We start from the raw sequence: 20,045 nt of genomic DNA, 5'->3' as shown, positions 1-20,045 counted from the left end.
GATTTTCACAGATACTTTTATAGATTCTGGGAGTCCTTCCCTCTTGTTTCCAACAATAGCTCCAGACCCTGTAGCGTAGTGAGCAGGAAAGGCTAGCCCCCTGGTGAAATTATTTTAGGGCCACATCGCTGGAAAACAGCAGAGAGCAAAGTGCTGTCCACGCCTAGAGGTTTTGTGTCTCTGGGCTGAACATCTGCATATCTGGAAGGGTCCACAGTCCTGCTCCTCTTTACCTTTCAATCCGACAGTTGGTATTTATGGATTGCTCATAGAGATACAGTCCATAACTGTGCGTGCGCGTGGGGCAGTGTAGGTGTGTGCATGGGGGAGATTAGTACTTATGGGACATTTCTTTAAAAAGTTGGGGACTTTCCCTGTCAAAGAGCAAAAGCAGGAATTTTCTGGGGCAACTCAGCTAGAATTTGTTGCTCGGTCTGCCACTGCCAGAGCAAGGCAGATTTCCCAATGTCAGCAGCCCTGGCTGACCCCTTTACCTTTCTCAAGAGATGAGGAAGGGGCAAACAGGCCTTCGCCAGACACGAGATTTCTTTCTCTGTAGAAAACTTCCAATTATCAGTTTTACTTTCAGCGAGACAGACTCTAATTTATGAATTAGTGACTTTCCACTCGGGGAAAATATTTAAAGATAATAGTAGTAAAACTGGAAATGCAGCATACGTACAATAATTTTATGGTATAATTTTTGTCCATTAAGGCTTTATTAATTAATAAAAATGGCTGTAAAACATTTTAAGCTATAATGTGCATAGAAATGGTAAATGATGTAATTAATTTTAACAAGCGTGTGTATATTGAATGCGCAGAGATTTTTAAGGCAATTTGACGTGGCTTTCAGGTTGATTAGACCATCGAAATGCTTCTGAGTCTTACAGACTTACTGCAAAAAGGAAGATGTAAGCCCTGATCAATGTTACAAAGATGGGCCTCAGTATCTTAAGAAATCACCCAAGTCAGGGGATCCCTGGGTGGCTCAGCGGTTTAGTGCCTGCCTTTGGCCCAGGGCGCGATCCTGGAGTCCCGGGATCGAGTCCTGTGTCAGGCTCCCGGCATGGAGCCTGCTTCTCCCTCCTCCTGTGTGTCTGCCCCCCCTCCTCTCTCTAAATAAATAAATAAATAAATAATAAATCAATCAATCAATCTTTGGGAAAAAAAAAGAAATCGCCCGAGTCAACCGTCTCCTCTTCCTGGTCCATGAAGATTTCGGAAACATACAACCTACATTGTTGTATGTCAGGCCCCCCACCCCCACTGAAGCACGTCCTTGTCTTTATGTTGTGTCTCATGATGTGAAATAATCTTTTGGATTTATGGCATGTTCCTCAAAGACTCTTTAAAAATCCCTAGAGCCAGGTCCCAAACATTGGTTTCATGGGAAAGGAGCATGGGCAGAGAAAATCCCCCACCCCAACTTATTTTGGTTTTGGTGCAGAGAAGATATTTGATTTTGACTTTGTAGAATGACTGCTCGTGTAACTGATGTTCTTAGGCAAAGAGTATGAGTCACTTCCCATGGGCCGATTTCCCTCAGAATATACTCCAGATCCCAAGGATTCCATGTGGGTGGCTCTGAATCATGTGGCCTCATTCTACCATTTGAGGAGATATATTCACAGAGGCCGGGACACCTTTATGAAAGTTGCTGGTCTATTATTTTCTTGCGCAGTGAATGTAGACAGGCCACCCCAACTCTCCGAGCCTTTCTTCATCTGAGTAGCTAGATAAGGGGTGTGTTTGGTGTTCTCGAAGATTCCCTCTAGTTTGGAAAAATTAAACAAAACTTCTCTATTTGCCACAGGTGACATCTGTGAGGGAGAGTGTCCATGTGACTCTGGGTCCCTCAGTCATCAAGCTCTAATTCACAGAAGCTTGAGCTCACCATTTTGGGCACATGCGTCAGATGGGTACATAGACAGTCACTCACACAACCCTCCCTAGACTTTCCTACTTTCTCACTCAGAAAGTCATTTGCAAGGGGATGTATTTGTTCCCAGGTGACAAGAACGCGCTGCTTGTCCATGCTACTGAATTCTTGCCTGAGGTTTATAAGCACCACCCATGGGCTTTAACTACCACAGCCTGTCCTGGGCTAATCTACACAGAACTCCGACGGTGGGCTTGCTGACCTTCGGTCTTGACAGAGCTTTCTGGCCTTATGGCAAGTGCTTTCTGACAGGGACAGTGCTCATTAAAACTCCGAGGAGCTGTTTGTGTTTGCTGTCTGGAACGGGGATCTCGTCGGAGGCATTCTTGACAACCTCCTGTGGCTACACAAGCTATTAGCGGTCTTCGTATTTCATAGTTACTGAATCTGATTCTTTTTATCTGAAGGATCCCCAGATCCTGTGCGAGCGGCATCCTCTCCAGCCGCCTTGCTGACATTCAGCCACAAGGGAGGTGCAGTCTGGAAGATTCTACAAACAGGCGAGGCCGTTTCAGTTCTGGTCATTAGGTCCCCAGACAGGAAGTCCTATACACTGTGTTCTAGAATGAGTCTCCGGGGTGCACATGCAGAAAGGTTACTAAGATTAGGGAAAATGGGAGACTTTCACACATTTGGTGCAGTAGAGATAGGTCATGTCTACGGGGGCATCGCATTCCTTGTGTCATTCCTTGTGTCTCCACTGTCGGTATGCCTCCCGCCGGCCCCCGCAGGATGGGCATTGTACAGCTCCCTGCTCTGCTCTAAGGAAGGGTTTCATGGTCTTCAGCACTCATCCTACCAAGGACCGTAGCATATACCATGCAGGTTCTAGATGCCAGGTCCTGACTGACATCGGTTGTGTCCATTTCTTGGAATCCTTCAGACCATTCTGTAGAGATGGTGTCGTTATCCCTATTTTGCAGCTAAGACAAAGGAGGCTTGAAGATGAAATGATTTGCCCGAGTCCACATGGCCATTAAGTGTCGGAGCTGAGAACAGTCCTGTGCTTGGCTCTGACTGTACTCTCTCAATGACAGCCCTAAGCAGAGCAGCTTGCTGGGTGGAGACTCAGTGGTGGGCCCCATCTCCACTATCACCACGATGGGAATATTTGAAGACCACTCACGGACATAGGGAGTAATAGTAGAGTTTGGTGGCCAGAATCTATTAGGAGAGTGAGTTACCCAGTTAATTTCTAATTAAGTTACTAAGCTACATCATTTGGTACAGGTGGAACTTATTGGCTCAGAAATCCTTCCCAGCCTGAAATCCCATTCTCTGTGCTGTCCTATGGGATGTACAGTATTGATATGAATAGTTCTCTTTGCTGGGTGTTGCATGCCTGAAACAGTATTGACTTTGGTACGTTACTTCTTGCCAGGTTCATTTTGCATCTGTGGGCTAGATCTGAAGCTTTCTCCTGTTTCCAAGATATCCATTGAAGTTCACTAGATGCTTTTGGAGAAGAGACTTATGAATGTACTTTTTTTTTGCCCCAAGCATTGAAGTTCTGTGGCAGACTCTGTGTCTCAGTATGCCCAGCTGGTGCTCAGGCTGCTGGTGGCCTTGGTCTGAGAAGTCCCTGGTGGAGTTTAGCATCACTGGTGATCAAAGGTGTGAATGGTTGGAGAGGATTCACCTGAGAGGAATGACTGGATCCCTGCTGCATCATGAAAGGTCTACTGTGACTACCAGTGTTCTGATGCTATGATCTAACACATGGGTAGCAAGTGAGGTTTATGTCACGAAGAAAGCACTTTCATCACTAAGGGAAAATGTTAGACCATATGCATACGTGTCAAGCCTACCAGAGAAATCTGCATTGGGTTCTGCTCCTTTAGTCCCATGAGAACTTCTTATTAGGAGCCAGAAAACATTTGCGGAGCTCTTATTTTACAAATACGATTTTCCTTTAATGATCTAGAACTGGGGTCTACAATCTTTCATTGTAAAGGGCCAGATGGTTTCCATAGTGACTACTCAACTCAAGCAGCCACAGACAATGCATAAGTAAGTGAGCATGGACATGTTCTAATAAAGCTTTATTTACAAAAACAGGCAGTGGCCCGATTTGGCCTACTGGCTGAAATTTGCTAACTCCGAACCATTCATCCTCCAAAACAAATTTTACTCTGCCAGTCTTGCATGTTGGCTTCTCTGGAAACCCAGCTCTGAGCTGGAGGTTAACGGGCATTTATTAGGGAGTGGTCTTGGCATCTGTGGGTGGGAAGGGAAAAAAGTAGGAATGGGCAGAGGGAGAAGTCGCTCTGTGATGCGGTCATAATGAAGGCCTGTGGGAACTCTGAATTTGGGATGGCCCATCAGAGTTATTCTGAATTGAGACAAGGGGGGCCTTTACCTGCCGCCCCCCCCCACCCCCCGGGAAGAGGCTGTGACCGTGAGTGAGGCAGCTCTTTGTGCCAGATGCTTGCCATGGTCCTGGTGGACTCTCAGCAGCTGGGGAATCATTCCTTCTTTCCTGAGGGGGATTGAGGGCATCACAGTGTACATCATAGCTGGCCACGCTGCCCTTTAATCTACCTTTCTCGTCTGTGACCTCATACTTCTCTAAAACACCTCAAGGATCTTGCATGGCTGGATCTGGGACAGTGAGGTGGGGGCATGCGCGTGGACCTTAGCACCTGAACAAAGAGGATAGTGGAGAATTTGCTCCCCACCCTTGATGTTTGTTCATTCATTCAGTAAATGCGTGCTGGACGTTGTCCTGGTGCAGGAGCAGCGACTTGGACCAGGTGGTGTGGTGGGTGTGCTGAAAGGTGACCAGACGCTGACTGTTTGGAAGGAAAAGCCAGCAGGGTTGAGGATGATCAGGTGTGCTGGTGGTGCCACAGCGACCGGATGTGCCTGTGGGGCATCTCCTGGGGCTGCCTTGACCAACTGGATGGGGAGTTGTCTCCCAGGGGCTGGCCCACATTTAGACCATGATCACTGTTGAGGACCAGGTGAACAATCTGCCTGTGTCTTCTTACGTTTTGTGGAGCTACACAAGAAGAATCGAGTGGAATGAGTTCTTGTGTTTTGTTTTATTGTCAACAGTAAACCAAGCCAGTGGGTGTTAGAATCAGCTGGCAAAGGGACCGCTAAACTGGGACCCCTGGTATCTAGCAGGAGCTGGAGTGCAGGGGTTAGCAAACTGCAGCCCAGGGGGCCGAACCCACCCGTTTCTGGAAATCAGGTTCCCTTGGGACACAGCCATGCTGTTCCACATGCTGTTCTGTGGCTGCTTCCTCACTAGACAGCAGAGTTGACTAGTTGGGACAGAGGCCGAGTGACCCACGAAGCCCATAGTATTTGCTCTCTGGGCTTTCACTGGAAAAGCATGCCACCTCCTGCTCAGAGGCGGGCTCTCTGGGTGACTTTAGGCAGGTCCTTTTCCTACAAAGTCTCCCATTGTCCCACCTGTGGAATGAGGGGGGGGGGTCATCTCTGTAGGTTAACTCCCAGAATGTAGGAAAGATGCTCAGAGTCCAAGGGAAGAGCTCTCTCGTCCTTGACCTCCAGCGCCCTGCATACTCTGGGTTCGCCCCAACCTTTCCCAACCAGTACCCTCCCGGCTTTCTCTGACTCTTTTTTCTCCCGCTCCAGAGATGCAGTGTCACTAAGGTTTAATGTTGGCACGTGCCGTCCTGCCTCTTTGTACGTCAGCAGCAGGATCAGGCACTTCTGTGCCACCTGCCATTGCCACTAAGTGGTTTAGGCATGTGTCCAGCCCCGGCACCTCCTGCTAGTGCCAGACCAGTGTCCCATCTAGACAACCCTCCCTCAGTCACATGACATTTATTGTGTCAGGCACTGGGTGAGGCTCTGGTTCCATAACACTGAAACAAAACTTAGATATGGTCTCCCTGGCATGCGGGTTATGGTCCAGGGGGAAGACAGACATCCAACTGACACCCCAAAATAAGTGTGATTGTAGATCATGGTCAATGCTCTAGGGGGTAGTGACGACTGTAAGAAAGTTTGACAAGGCAGGCTTAATTTAGAAGATGGGACGTTAGCAGGAACTTTCTGAGGAGGAGCCTTTTAAAAATTGATTCTTGAATCGTAAGTAGAAGGGCCATAGTGTCCCAAAGCTTTGAGTTGTGACACTTTGGAGTTGCTGAGAAGGTTTGTGCACCTCCCACATAGTAAGTGGGGCCATGTGAGCCCGGGCCACAGTCCTAGGTGGGGTTAGGGGCTTAGAGACCAGAAAAAGGATTTAAAATTTTACCCTAAGTGCAGCAAGATGGTGTGATGCAATTTATGCTTTAATAAGATCATCTTCTCAGAGAGGGTGAGAGATGGAAGCAGGTGAGGCCATAGCTGTGGTGCACCTGAGAGCCATCCTGGGGGCTGCAGAGGTGGGAGAAGTCTGATGGTGGAGCTCGCAGGCCTTGAGGACCGCTGAGCTCAGGAAGAAGCCAGAGGAGGTGGAACCCGGATTTCTGGCTTAAGCATTCAGAGAAGGTGGTGGTGTTTTTGTGTATGGACTAGTTCTTAGAGCAGTTTTAGGTTCACGGCAAATTTGAGAGAAAGGTGCAGAGATTTGCCACAAATCCCACGTCCCACACATGCAGCAACCTCCCCTACTGTCAACCTCCCCACTGAGTGGTAGGTTTGTCACAGTCAATGAACCTACATTGATCTACTACAATCACACAAAGTCTGTCGTTTACTGTAGGTGCTCTCCTGGGGCTGTGCCTGCTGTGGGTTGAAACACACGGGAATGTGACCCGTATCCACCGCTGTAGTAGCCTAAGGAATAGTTTCACTGCCCTAAAAATCCTCTGTGCTCTATTCATCTCTCCCTCCCACTAACCCCTGGCAACCACTGACCATTTTACTGTCTCTGTATTTCACCATTTCTGGAAAGTTCAATAGTTGGAATCCTACAGTACGTCGTCTTTCTAGGTTGGTTCCTTTCACTTAGCAATATGCATTTAAGATTCCTCTATGACTTTTTGGGACTTGATAGCTCAATTTTTTAAATTTATTTATTTATTTATTTATTTATTTATTTATAACACTGAATAATATTCCATCGTCTGGATGGAGCACAGTTTCTCCGCTCACCTGCTGAAGGACATCTTGGTTCCTTCTAAGTGTTGAATAAAGCTGCTGTAAACATCTGTGCGCAGGTTTTTCTGTGGACATAAGTTTTCAACTGCTTTGGGGAGATACCAAGGAGTGTGACTGCTAGATCGCATGGCCAGAGGATGTTTAGTTTTTGTTGGTCTGTTTGTTTAGTTTTGCAGAAAGCTTTCCCAGAGCGTGTTTAGTTCTGTAAGAAGCTGCCAAACTGTCTTCCAAAGTAGCTGTACCATTTTGCCTTCCCGCCAGCCAACGCGTGAGGGCTTCTGTTGCTCCTCATGCTCACTAGCATGTGGTGTGGTCAGCCTTCTGGATTGTGGCCATCCTAATGGGTGTGTAGCGGTGTCTCACTTTTGTTTCAGTTTGCAATTCCCTGATGACATACGACATGGAGCATCTTTCCGTGGAGCGTGTTTCTGCTTACTTGCCATCTGCGTATCTCCTTTGGTGAGGTGTCTGCTAAGGTCTTGGCCCATGTTTTACTGGAATTGTTTGTTTTCTTCTTGTTGAGCTTTAAGAGTTGTTTGTGTATTATGGATAACAGGGGAGAAGGTTTTTATCCACACGGGGAAGATGCAAGGAGGAGCAGGGACAACCCTGAGTGCCACGGGGTCAGGATACATTTGAAGTGTCAGTGGAACCTTCTGGTGCAGTGGGCAAGCTGGAGGTTGGGAGCTTTGGAGAACGTTCTAGGCTACAGGTGTGGTTGGGAAGCTTCTTCCTAGAGTTGGTGTTTTATGCTGCAGAATTGTTTGAGAAGGCCCAGGGAAAGAGAGGGACAGGGACTGTACAGGGTTGGGTTGCAAATATTTGGGGCCTGGAAGGAGCAGCATTTCCATCGGGTGGTAGTGCTATGAGTTCCCCAGCTTTTCCATATTGGGGTCTTAGTGTTGTCGGGCACTGGGCCAGGTACTTCACCATTTTCATCACTTTACTGCTCCCTAAAAGGCCATGAGGTGGGAACGTTGCTTACCTTCAGGTTCCAGGTAAACAGATTTGCACAGAGGCACCTGCTCACTGTGGAGGGAGGGGCAGGCTTCACACTCACGCATCGGGCTGTGTTCCGCAGCCTCTGATGGCACATCCCAGGCCACCGTGGTCACCTTTGTGCTCAGTTCTGTTTGCTTCTATTCTTGGTAATGGTCGCCTCAGCTCCTGGACCCCAGGCTCAGAAGCCTGGGTCATCTTTGAACCCCTTCCCAGTCCCTTGCTGCTATGTTTGGTCACTGACAAAGCCGAAAGTCTCCCACAGCCGTCCCTAGGCCTCTGTGTCCACCCCCAGCACCCTCATCCATGCCTTTTTTATTGCCTTCATGAACTTCCATGCCCAGATGGATTTATTTTCCTGATATAAAACTAATACGTTACAGGCAACTGAGAATAATAAAAAAGCAGAATAAAAAGCTTAATAATCATTGTTAATACTTTGGTGTATTTGTTCCAAGGTTTTTTACGCATGTATGTTTTTTTCTTTTAAATAGTTGAGATCCTGCTACGTATGTGATTTTCCTCTGGGTCTCTGCCACTCAGCCCTAGGTCATAAATATTTCCTGATATTAACAGTACTTTACAGAGAACATTTTATTGACTGAAATGGTGAGTTTTATGGACATATCATAGTTTATTTAACTATTTCTTCATTCTTGGCCCTTAAAGTTGTTACTCATTTTTCACTTTTTGGAATAATATTAATGCGAACACTGGGTGTGTAAGGCTTTGCTAGATTACATCCTTTTGGAAAAAATCCTTTAACTGGCAGATCTAGATCAGAGAGTATCAACCTTTTAAGGTTCTTGGGGCACAGTGCCAGATTCAACTGCAGGAGAAGCCTAGGTGGAAGCTTCTTTTCTCAGTTGTGAAGGCCCTTTCTGTATACGTGCTTGGCCAAGATTAGGGACCAATCTGCTAAGTTCTGCAAATTCCAAGATGAAAACTCCAGCCTTGTGGTTTGAGCTGGCATTTCTGTGATTGCTGGTGAGCATTCCTTGCTCCTGCTTCTCACCTCGACCTTGGCTGTGGCTGTCCCCTTGGCCCCGCCCCTCATACCTTTCTTCTTTAGGCCTCAGAAACTTTCTTCTAGGCCTAGACATGTAGGGCCAGATCACTCTCTGTTGTAAGTGCTGTCTGTACACTGTGGGGGGTTAACAGCACCCCTGGCCTCTGCCCACTTGGTGCCAATAGCCCTCCCTCCCAGTTGTGACCAAATCAATTATCTCCAGACATGCCTGGTTGGGGGCACAACAAAATCCCCCATGGCTGAGGACTGTTGGCCCTGTACTCTATGCCCAGACCTCCTTACAGCCCACGGTGATGACAGACCAGCCTGCTCAGCAGTCCTTGTTGCTCACCAGACTGAGACACAGCCTCAGCACTTGGTCCAGCCATTTCTCTTAAGTACCCAACTCTCAGGACTTTTATGGCCTATTAGTATGATATATTTGCTATATTTTGAAGACCGTTTTCTTCTTCTAGATTGCATGGAGCTTGAGGTCAGGATCCAGGTCTGAGTCTTGGCATTGACCTCTCCACAGCCAGCAGAGAGCTACAGAGCACAGAGCCCTTGCTCAGGACTTGTGTGCTGGTTGGAGGACAGGCCATTTTGATGACCCAACAAAGCCTTGCTGATGTCAGGGTCCCTTAAAAGCCAGCTGTCTTGTCTTTCCTCAAACCACCTCTCCCTGTGGACATATCTAAAACCTCTCTGGCCAAGAACGGGTGGGGAGCCATGTAAGATTCATTGTCCAGAGGTAGGTTGCAAAAAAGTGAAGTGAAAACTATGGCATTCCCACTTGGTTTTAAAATTTAGCAGGAAAAAATTTCCAACTGTTGTTTCCCTCTAAGAACTCAGTAAGTATTACCATGGAACAAGTTCTCTATTATCCTTTAGATGGTCTGATTTAATGTTAAAAGAGAAAACCTAGGGACAGTGTTGCAAAAACATTATGAAGGGTGTGTTGTGTGTGTGTTCACTTAGGTCTTGGTAAATCTGGATGAGATTGTATTGTTTTCCCCAATAATCTCGACTATGATGTTCAGATCATCTCCCAGCGTCTATATGATCTCTCAAAGTTGTTCATGTCAGCTACCTCCACTGTCTTTATGGGGGGAAAAAGGCTTTCCCCCCCACTTTTTCCCCGATGCATTCCCTTAGTTGTACGACTGGCTTGTGTCCTCACGTTGTTTAGGAAATGGTCATTGAGAGACCTGGTTTCAAGGGCTGTGGCCGGCTGACCACAGAATAAATGGTCTGATCTTCTAAATTGGGCAACTGCAGAGCTGCCATTTAAACCTGCCTGGGAAACGGTGATCGTCAGGGGAACGTGACCGTCAGAAGACCGTGGGTGTGGGGACGAGATTCATCTGAGTTTCAGTTCAGGCTCTGCTAGCTGCTGACCTTGTGCATGAGGACTGAGCACAGTGGGTGTGCGGTGGGAATAATTATCTTTAGACCCAGTGCCACCTGACTTGTCTGTGGGAAATTCATGTAGACGGGATCTTGGAAGAAGGAATGGGTCTAACAGTGAATTCTGTAAGGAAAAGTGGTCCAGGAATGGGTGACCCTGAAGAAAAGGGAAGAAAAATGTGTGAAATAGGTGGTGGTGTGTTTAAGTCCTCTGGCTTCGTGAGCTCTCCTATTTTCCCCATTATCTTAAAGCAGAAGCAGCTCAGGTCTTTCCAAAAAATATGTAACTTTATTTTCCGTGCTCCCCACTAGCTTTGGGGGAAGGAGAGATGAGGATGGTAGGACCAGCCTGGAAAGTCGTCTTAAACCATGCTGCCCCAATAGCTTGTTGCTAAATGCACCAATTGTTCTCCATTTGTTACACGGGATCATTTATTTCCTGGATTAGGTCAGAGCCCGGGAGGGCATCCCTGTGGATGAACCACCACAGTTCGCATGGGGACATTCTGGCCGCCACCTGTGGCTTGGGAGCTAGCACCAGAGTGTGGAAAACATGTTCTCAACCAGGGGCGGGTGTCAGGCACACCAGGGACTTTTTCAAAAGGTCCACACTGGACTCTGTGCTGGAATCCAGTGTCTCTCCAGTAAAGAGCTCTTAAGGATGTAGGGGATGGAAAATAATTTTCCCTCCACCCTCCTAAGTGTTCTCTGGGGTCCCTATAAAAAAAAAACAGATTAACCAGAGAAAAGCAGATCCGTTTATTGACGTGTGTACATGGGCAAGGGCATGCGTGGGAAATCTGACTCTGAACAGCGGCCTAGAGTCCAGCTTATGTAGATCTTCAACAAGAACGATGGTTCTGGGAAGAAATGACAGGACAAAAGAAAGCAGCGTCAGGCTTCCGAGGTCAGCAAGGCGGGGAGGATCCCAGATAAAGGCTGGAGCTCGTTATGTCCCTTCTGCTGGTGCTGTCTCCTGGCTGATGCGTCTGCAGTTGTCTCTGATGATGAACTTCTGTCCTTCCTGCTGGAGAGGGGAGGAGGGACACCTCTGTAAATTTATGCTGTGCTTTTAGTCAAATAGGGAAATGGGGAGAGGGCAGAGAGCATTTCTTCTCCTGGCTTTTTCTCAGCTGCTCTCAGCTCCTGCAAAGTGACATATTTTGGGGAAGCATATGCCACTACCCTTCAGGGACAGTTCTGTCTGGAGGACAGCATGTCCCTTCCACTGTGTGCATCATGATCCTCTGCTTTCCGGGGATGATGGTCAAACTCTTCAAGGTTTGGGGGTCCTGAAGTGCAGTTGCACAGGACAGAGGTTCCCTCTGTAGGAGCCTTTGTCAGGCCACACACAGTGAGAACCTGCTCCCCTAAATGCCTACCCTTCCCCACTCCCATTCTTGTGCTAAATGCCCTGTAGGAACTCAGAGTAAAACTCAGAGTCTGGGTGAGGACTATATAAACTGGCCTCCTAGGTGGCGGTTTTCTATAGACTCAGAAGTTGGCGACAAAAGCTAGAGAAGTCCAGGTTGTTTTGATTAGTTGTTTTGAAAAGTTGAAACATTTGGGTACAAGGACCGCATCATTTTGATCTTCTGTGGGACCACCTCGGTCTTCACTGTGCTTTCGTTGTGCACGAGCCTACGTTAAGTGAGGGGATCACTCCTATTACACAATGTCATTTCTGGGGGTGCCCCACAAGGAGTGACACCTCCACACTCCCTGATCCTAGAGCTGTGTGTTTTCTGAGCGACTCTTCCCTCTCAGGACATTTGGTCTGTGCAGCCCCTGATGTTTCTCCTTCCACGTTACCAGAAAATCCAGGCAACTTCGAGACCTGTCTCTTGTAAACAGGCAGGGTTTTAGGGCGATGTTTGGTGTTTGGGCTTGGTCTTATCTTTCCCACGTACTGATATCTAAGTTGGCTGGAATGAAGGGAAAAAGTGTATAGTTTTACTTAAAATCTGCTCCCTCTTTGGACAGGAGACTAAATTGAGGGTCTAGGCGTGCATTTCAAGGTTGGTATATATTCAGCAGATGAGGAGCTCTGGTGTGTTAAGGTAGGGCCTTATCCATTTTTGCATAAATGTGGATTATATTGAGGTGATTTGGCTCAGATGGCCCGTGTAGATGGTGAAACTGACCTTGAGTTCCAGTGGCATCCTGTCCTGCACCCCATAAAGCAAGACCAGTTCACAAGTGATCACAAAGGAGCTGTGAAGAGTGGGGCGTGGGACCCCACCCGCAGAGTCTGGGACTGGTGGTCCTTAAAGCATGTTGAATGTCCCAGGGTCGCTTGTCTAGACATCAGGGAGAAGTTGGTGTGGGAAAGCCCATCCTCATGGTCTCAGCCCCAAGCCCTCCTTGGCTCTTGGCATCATGGGAACTCTGTGGTTTCTCCCCAGCATCCATTTAAATGCTTAGAAAAGGCTGTAAATGTAATGTTTCTCTTTCATTCCTTCTGCTGTTTTAATGTTTTCTTTTCCTCTTGTTAAAAAATATATACTCATTATAAAAGTTAAAATGTAGACAAGCCAAGAGAGGGAAATGAAAAGCAACCAGAGCCCTACTACCCACGGTAACACCCCTGCGGATATTTTCGTAGATCTTCCTGAACAGATGACTTGGAGGCAGCAAACATGTTTTCTTTATTCTGTCCTTCCAGTCCTTTCTTAACAGAAAAGGCGTCATGTAAAGCATCATTCTAGGAGGCTACTCATCCTCAGCAGTGGACTGTGAAGCTCATTTTCATGTCCTACAATATTCCCGCTAACCTTGTAATAAGCGACCCAGGCTTTCATTGCATGGATTTACCTGGGGGTTTTGTTGTTGTGGTTTGTTTGAAAAACCTTCTTATAGAATAGATTGTTTTCGTTTTTTACATTTTTGTAACCAATGTGTTGACAAGTGTCCTTCTACAGAAATCTGTATGGGCATTTCATATGATTTCCTTAACTCGGATTCCTAAGGATTTCTGGGTCAAAGCATAGGCAGAGTTTGAAGGCTTTTAGATCTAGGTTTCCAAAAGATTTTCTGCAACAAGTATCTGAAGTTACGCTATCGGTACATAAACACCAGCTTCCCTGAAGATGCACAAACGTTCAGTGTTGGCATCACAGCAATTTCCATGCCATTTTGATGAATGAAAAATGATATTTATGATATATGAATGCAAATTTTTTCATGTTGAGCTTTTCCCCTGTGGTAGATCTATATTTCTGCTCTTGTAAATTGCCTGTGTATTTTCTTTGTCTGCTTCAGTCTTTCTTTTTTTTTCTTTTGGATTTGTTTTTATGTCAAAATCTCCTTTTTGTATTTCTTTAATGTTGGGCATCGTAAGTTTTTGAACTTTGAGTTTTGAAATGATTTAAGTTGACAGAAGAGTTTCAAAGGTGGTACGGAGAGTTCCTGGATATCTCCTACATCGAGCTTCTCCCTGTGTCTTACAGAATCGCAGCACTTTTCTCCATGACAGTTCCTCCACCCCAGCACTACTGGCATTTTGGATGGGGGGGGTCTTCACTGGGGGGCTGTCCTCTGTGTTGCAGGGCTTAGCAGCATCCCTGGCCTTGACCCCAAGACACTGGTAGCAGAGTCTCCATTCATCTCAGCCGTACAAGCAAAAATGTCTCTGCACATTGCCACATGTTCCCCGGGGAGCAAAATCACCCACAGCTGAGACCCCCTGACCTAAACTAGGCGATCAGTATTGCCACAGTGCTTTTAACTAAACTCCAGACTTCATTGCGATTTCACCGGTTTTTCCACAAATGTCCTTTTTCTATTCCAGGATCGCGTCCAGGGCACCACATTGCATTTAGTCACCATGCCTGTTTAATTTTTGACAGTCAGTAATTTTTATTATTTTCCTAAGCTCATTCTCCAGCTCCTTTGTGTAAATCTGTAATCCCTCTGGATGTACGTCCTCAGGTGGCAGTAGCTTGGCGTCTCTTTTCCCTGAATGGTTCGACCATTGTTTGTGGACGATTGATGAGATAACCCATTATTTCTCTACTGGCTGGAAATGCCAATCCTGTATCGAATTAATGTTTATATGAGGATTTCCTGGCTCGTATTTCCAGTTTCCTTCTAGAAATTTCCATGCTTTTAAATATTACGTGACTCACAGGAGCTGCTTGTGACCATGTAGGCATTTGAGGGATGGGGCATCTTTCAAATACTCCTAAATGTGACATCCTGTTGGCATCTGATGTGTCTCGTCACTGCGGGACTCAGGTGGGGAGAGGCTCTGGCTGCCATCATACTTCATCAAATTTTAATTTTATATTAAAAAAAACCCTCTCATTTCAATCCCACACTCTGTTGTTTGCTTTTCATCAGCTCTACGGAGGTTTAACTTGCTTACCTTAAGGTGCACACATTTAGCATATGTGCCCATGTAGGCAGCATCACAGTGGGATACAGAATATTTCAGCTCAGAAGAATATTTGGCTCCTTCCGAGCCCATCTTCCCCTTCCTCCCTGTACCAGGAAACTGCCGATCTTCTTTTTGTTGTCTCTATTCTAGAATCTATAGAAATTGAAGGAGATTGGGCTTTTTCCTCGGAAGTTTTCTTCCACTCAGACTATAATGCTTTTGAGATTTTTCCGCATCACGACATCTATCTTGAATTTCTCTCCACGATGTTTCGTAGTTTTCACGATAAAGATCGTTCATGTGTTTTGTTAAATACATTCCTGCTTATTTCACGTTCTGAATGCTCCCAAAAATGAATGATAGTGATTTTAAACACTTCATGTCCCCTTTTTTACGCTTACACATAGACATATAATTGATTTCTGTATAGTGACCTTGAATCTGCGATGTCATTAGAAACACTTAATTATAGTAGTTTTTTTTGTAGATTCCCCAGGATTTTCTACATACATAGTAATATTATGTATGATGAAAATTCTACTTGTTTTTTCCCATCTTGATGCCTTTCCTTCTTTTTTCTTGCCTTTTTACACTAAGACTTATCAGTAAAATGTGGAACAGCAGCAATGAGGGTGAGCATCCTGACTTATTCCCTTGTTAGCTGCCAGGATTTAAAAATATAGATAGGAAGGTGAGGTAGGTAGATAGAGTCCATCTGCCAGGTTGAGAAGATTCGTTCTACTCTGATTTTTTTCTCTTTTATTTTTTATCCTGATATAACATAAAATTTATCCTTTTAACCATTTTTTGTGTGTACAGTTCTGTGGCATTAAATATAGTTAGTAATGGTTTTGCAACCATTACTCCCATGGATCCACAGAATTTTGTTCATCCTGCAAAACTGAAACTTAGGATTCCCCATTCCCTCTCCCCCAGTCTCTGGAAATCACCATTCCTCTTTCTACAGGAATTTGACTACTCAAGACACCTCATATGAGTGGAATTATACAGTATTTGTCCTTTTGTGACTGGCTTATTTCACACAGCATAATGTCCTCATTTTATCTACACCGTAGCCTGTGTCAAAATTTCCTCCTTTGTTAATGTTGAATAATAGTCCATTGTGTGGATGGACCACATTTTGTGTATTCATCTGTCAATGGACACTTGGTTGTCATTGGGCCCACCTTTTGGCTTTTGTTAATTATGCTGCTGTGAACATATTTCTTCGGGTCTCTTGCTTTTAATTCTTCGGGGTATAATACCAAGAAGTCGAATTGCTGAATCATATAGGATTTCCATGTTTAATTTTCTAAGAAACCACCATTTTCCATTTTCCACAGCGGCTATACACTTCACATTTCTACTGGCAAAGCACAAGGCTTCCAATTTCTCTGTATCCTTGTCCATACTTGTCATTTTGATTTTTTTTTGGTAATAGTCATCCTAGTGGGTGTGCACTGGTACCTCTTTGTGGGTTTGATGTGCATTTCCTTAATGGTTCCCTAGTGATATCGAGCATCTTCTCATGTGCATGTTGGCCATTTTGTATGTCTTCTTTGGAGAAATGTCTAGTCAAATCTTTTGCCAATTTTTGTTCTGGTGGTTTCATTATTTCTATTTCAAATTTGATGAAAAGTGTTTATTATTGTTGAACACTGACATGCTTTGTATGTACCTCTTGGAATAATAGGGTTTCTCTCCTTTATATTGTAGCATGGGGAATTACATAAATTTTTATGATAAATTAACTATATATTTCTAGGTTAAACTCTATTTAGTCATGATGTATTATACATCCAAAAATAAATATATTTGCTAATATTTTTAGGAATCTTTTTTTTCAATATTTGTTCCTATGGAAGAGTGGTATGTCCTTTTAAAAAATGTTTTGGTTTTGGTATCAGGAAAATACTAGTTTTATACAACGAATTGGGAAGTGATCTCTTTATTTCAAGAGGAGACTTTGGGGGGTCGATATTATTTCTTCCCTGAAGTGTTTGGTAGAAATCACGAGTGAAGTCATTTTGGCCTGAAGTTTTCTCTGTGGGAAACCTTTAAATACAGATTAAACTTCTTTAATTATTATAGGACTAGTCTTTTCACTACTTCTGCAATCTGTTTGGTAATTTGCATCCTTCGAGGAATTTGCCATTTCCTAAATTGTTGAAATTATTGCCACAAAGTTGTTCATAATATTTTTTTTACTATCCTTGGATCTGTAATGATGTTTCCTCATTTGCTTTGGGTACTCATAATTTGTGTCTCTTTTTTTTTTGGTGTAGCTAGAGGTTTATTCATTTTATTAAAATTTTTCCAAGGATCTAGGTTTTGTTCCATTTATTTATTTATTTATTGTTTGCCGATTTTCTGTTACACTGATTTCTGCTTTTAGCTTTATAATTTCCTTGTGTCTATTTACTTTGTCCTAAATTTGCTCCTCTCCTGTTTAATTTTTTAGCCTAAGGGGGAAACTTAAATCAGATGCTCATATCAAATATTTTCACATAATTATTTTAAGATGCGAATTTCCTTCTTATTTTGATATACATTTTTTCACACTCAGTTCAAAATCTTTTCTACATATGCTCCACCAATATAACTATGTTTTATGTATCTTCATAGTATGATTTAATATCTGATAAGGCAAGAAGATAATCACTGCTCTCTTTTTAAAAAGGTTATTAGCTATTCTTACTTATTTTAACTAGAAAATTTAGACCACTTACACTTAGTTTGATTACTGGTATGTATGGATTTATTTCCATCATGTTATTTAGGCTTTCTCTTTGTCCTACCTTTTCTTTTTATCTCTTTTCATAACCTTGTAATGAACAATTTTTTTCTATTCTACTTTTTTTCCTCTGCTGTTTGGAAGTTATACTCTTTATTTTATTATTTCATTGACCAGCTGGAAATTGTAACATGTGAAATTAACAAAGCTGAAAGTTGATGTTTTTAATCCTCTCAAACAATTTAGAATCTTAACTCCCATCACAACCTTAGATTGATCATTATGTTTTAGTTCTATTTTTTTTTTTACATTTTGTTTTAGGAGTCCTACAAATCCAATGTCACTTTTACACAATCTGTTTAATTCACCTCATGGTTACCACTGCTTAGGCTCCCCTTTCCTTTATATATGTCAGATCTTTGCTGCTGATATCAATTCTCATCTTCCTAAAATATATATTTGAGATGTTCCTTTTGGTGGTACATCAAACTGGAGGGACTTGTAGGTTTTTTTGTTTGTTTGTTTAAGATTTTGTTTGTGTATTCATGAGAGAGACAGAGACACAAGCAGAGAAGCAGGCTTTCTGCAGGAAGCCTGATGCAGGACTCGATCCTAGGACCCCAGGATCACAACCTGAGCCAAAGGCAGACACTCAACCACTGAGCCACCGAAGTACTCCAAAATGGAGGGACTTTTGGTGGTAAACTCTCCAAATTTGTTTGGGGTTGGAGAAGTTGGGAATTCTAAAAACATTTTTATTTCACAATATTCTTGAAAGAAAACTTTGTAAGGCATAAGCTTCTATAATGACAATTATTTTCTCCCACCGGTCTGAAAATATTATCCTAGTGCTTTGGGCTTCCAGTTGTAGAAGGCAGCTGTAGGCCTAATAATTGTTGACCTTTGTATTTTTTTCCCCACTGTTTTTAAGATCTTCTGTTTGTGTTGGGATTATGCCTCACCATGACAGTTTTAGATGTGGATCTCTTTTTTGTTGTTTGCATGATTTGCTGTGCTTCATGAGGCTGATGGTTCTTTTTATTAGTTCTGGAAGTTTCACAACCATTTCTTTATTTCTTCTCCATCATTTCTTTTATTATCCCCTGTCATTTCTGCTCAGATGTATTTTGTACTCATTCCATCCTCTTTCCTCTTGGCTTGCCTTTCAATTTCCATTTATTTGACTCTCTCTGAGGCATTCATTAAACTTTGTTTAGGCTAGTATTCTACTTCACTAATTCTGTTTTCAGCTCTATCTAAATTCACCTGAGTTTTAGGCTTCAATTAATGCATTTCTTCATTGTGGGGAGCGCCTGTAAGTTTCTTTTTGAAATTGCTCTGGCCAGTTTTATAGTCTCTTATCCTTATTGATAACTTTGATTAATTCTTTTATGCCTCCAAACATGTCAATTATTTTACAATTTCTATCTGATATTTCTAGTTCTGAGGCATATGTAGTCAGAATCTACAGTTCTGCTTATCTACTGACTTTTGCTAATGGTGGTTTCTTGCATATATTGTGATTTTTGGGGCTATATATGCCTACTTTGGTAACCATGGTTACCATATATGGTTGCTCTTTGGCTACTGTGATTCTGAGCACATGTTCACTGGAACTTTATCTGTGGAAATTCTGAATCCTAGATTGGGGCTAAGTTCCTCCAGAGATTTTCATGCTCCTCTCAGGTGGGCTCACATTATGCTAAAATTCCAACCTATGGTTGTTCATACTGAGTGGGTTGTGTGAATATTGGCCCTAAGCCTGAGAGGGGATCGGCTTGTGATTGTGACTTGGTGTTTCATGCAGGGGTTTCTAGCCTGACTTCCCATAGTCTCAGTCACCAGGTTTTGTCCACCAGCCTATATGTCCTTAAATCCAAAGCTCTGGATGACCAGAAATCAGCAGTTGCCCTTAGAGAAGGTGGATTGGTCTCCAATTTTCTTCTTGGGCTCTGAAGGGTTTCCTTACTTTCCTTCAAGCTGAGCTATATGTATTTATGCTTATTTCCATGGTTTTTAATTGCTTTTTAGCATAAGGGTGTTTTGGGTATCTAGTTAACCATGTTGTAGGAAGTAAAATATTTTTTTTCCAGTGGAATTTTCTTAAATTGGCCATTCATTTAAAAAAATGTTGGGATTTTAGGGTATTTTTAAAAATTAAATTTATAGACTAATGGTCATTGTTACAATATTAATTTTTAAAGCATATACATTGTATGCATTTTATTTACACAAGGAAACTTAAGTGGTGTTTATTTTAAGTTGGGTTTTTTAAATGACCTCAATAGGCTTTATCTAACATTACAGTTTTTCTCAAGCTATGAATCACAGTGACTTGTTTTCCATGTTATTAAAAATTCTCTGTGAACGTATTAGTTTAATATTCAGATCCTATAGTGATATGAAAATTTTAACCACATTTCTAATATTGGGCATTTTGCTTGTTTCTTAATTTTTTACCTCTATAAATAATAACACTTATTGAATATCTTTGTGC

General features: G+C 43.4%; 1 protein-coding gene across 15 annotated transcripts in view; it reads left to right on the top strand.

The window, feature by feature from the left end:
- The window catches only part of C15H10orf90 (chromosome 15 C10orf90 homolog), a 214,569-nt gene that overhangs the window by 153,969 nt on the left and 40,555 nt on the right, over nucleotides 1-20,045 (top strand). The gene's annotated exons all lie outside the window — the stretch shown is intronic.

This window comes from Vulpes vulpes, chromosome 15 (genome assembly GCF_048418805.1).
Source record: "Vulpes vulpes isolate BD-2025 chromosome 15, VulVul3, whole genome shotgun sequence".
In the NCBI taxonomy this organism is placed as follows: domain Eukaryota; kingdom Metazoa; phylum Chordata; class Mammalia; order Carnivora; family Canidae; genus Vulpes; species Vulpes vulpes.
This window is presented reverse-complemented; position numbering and strand designations above follow the sequence as displayed.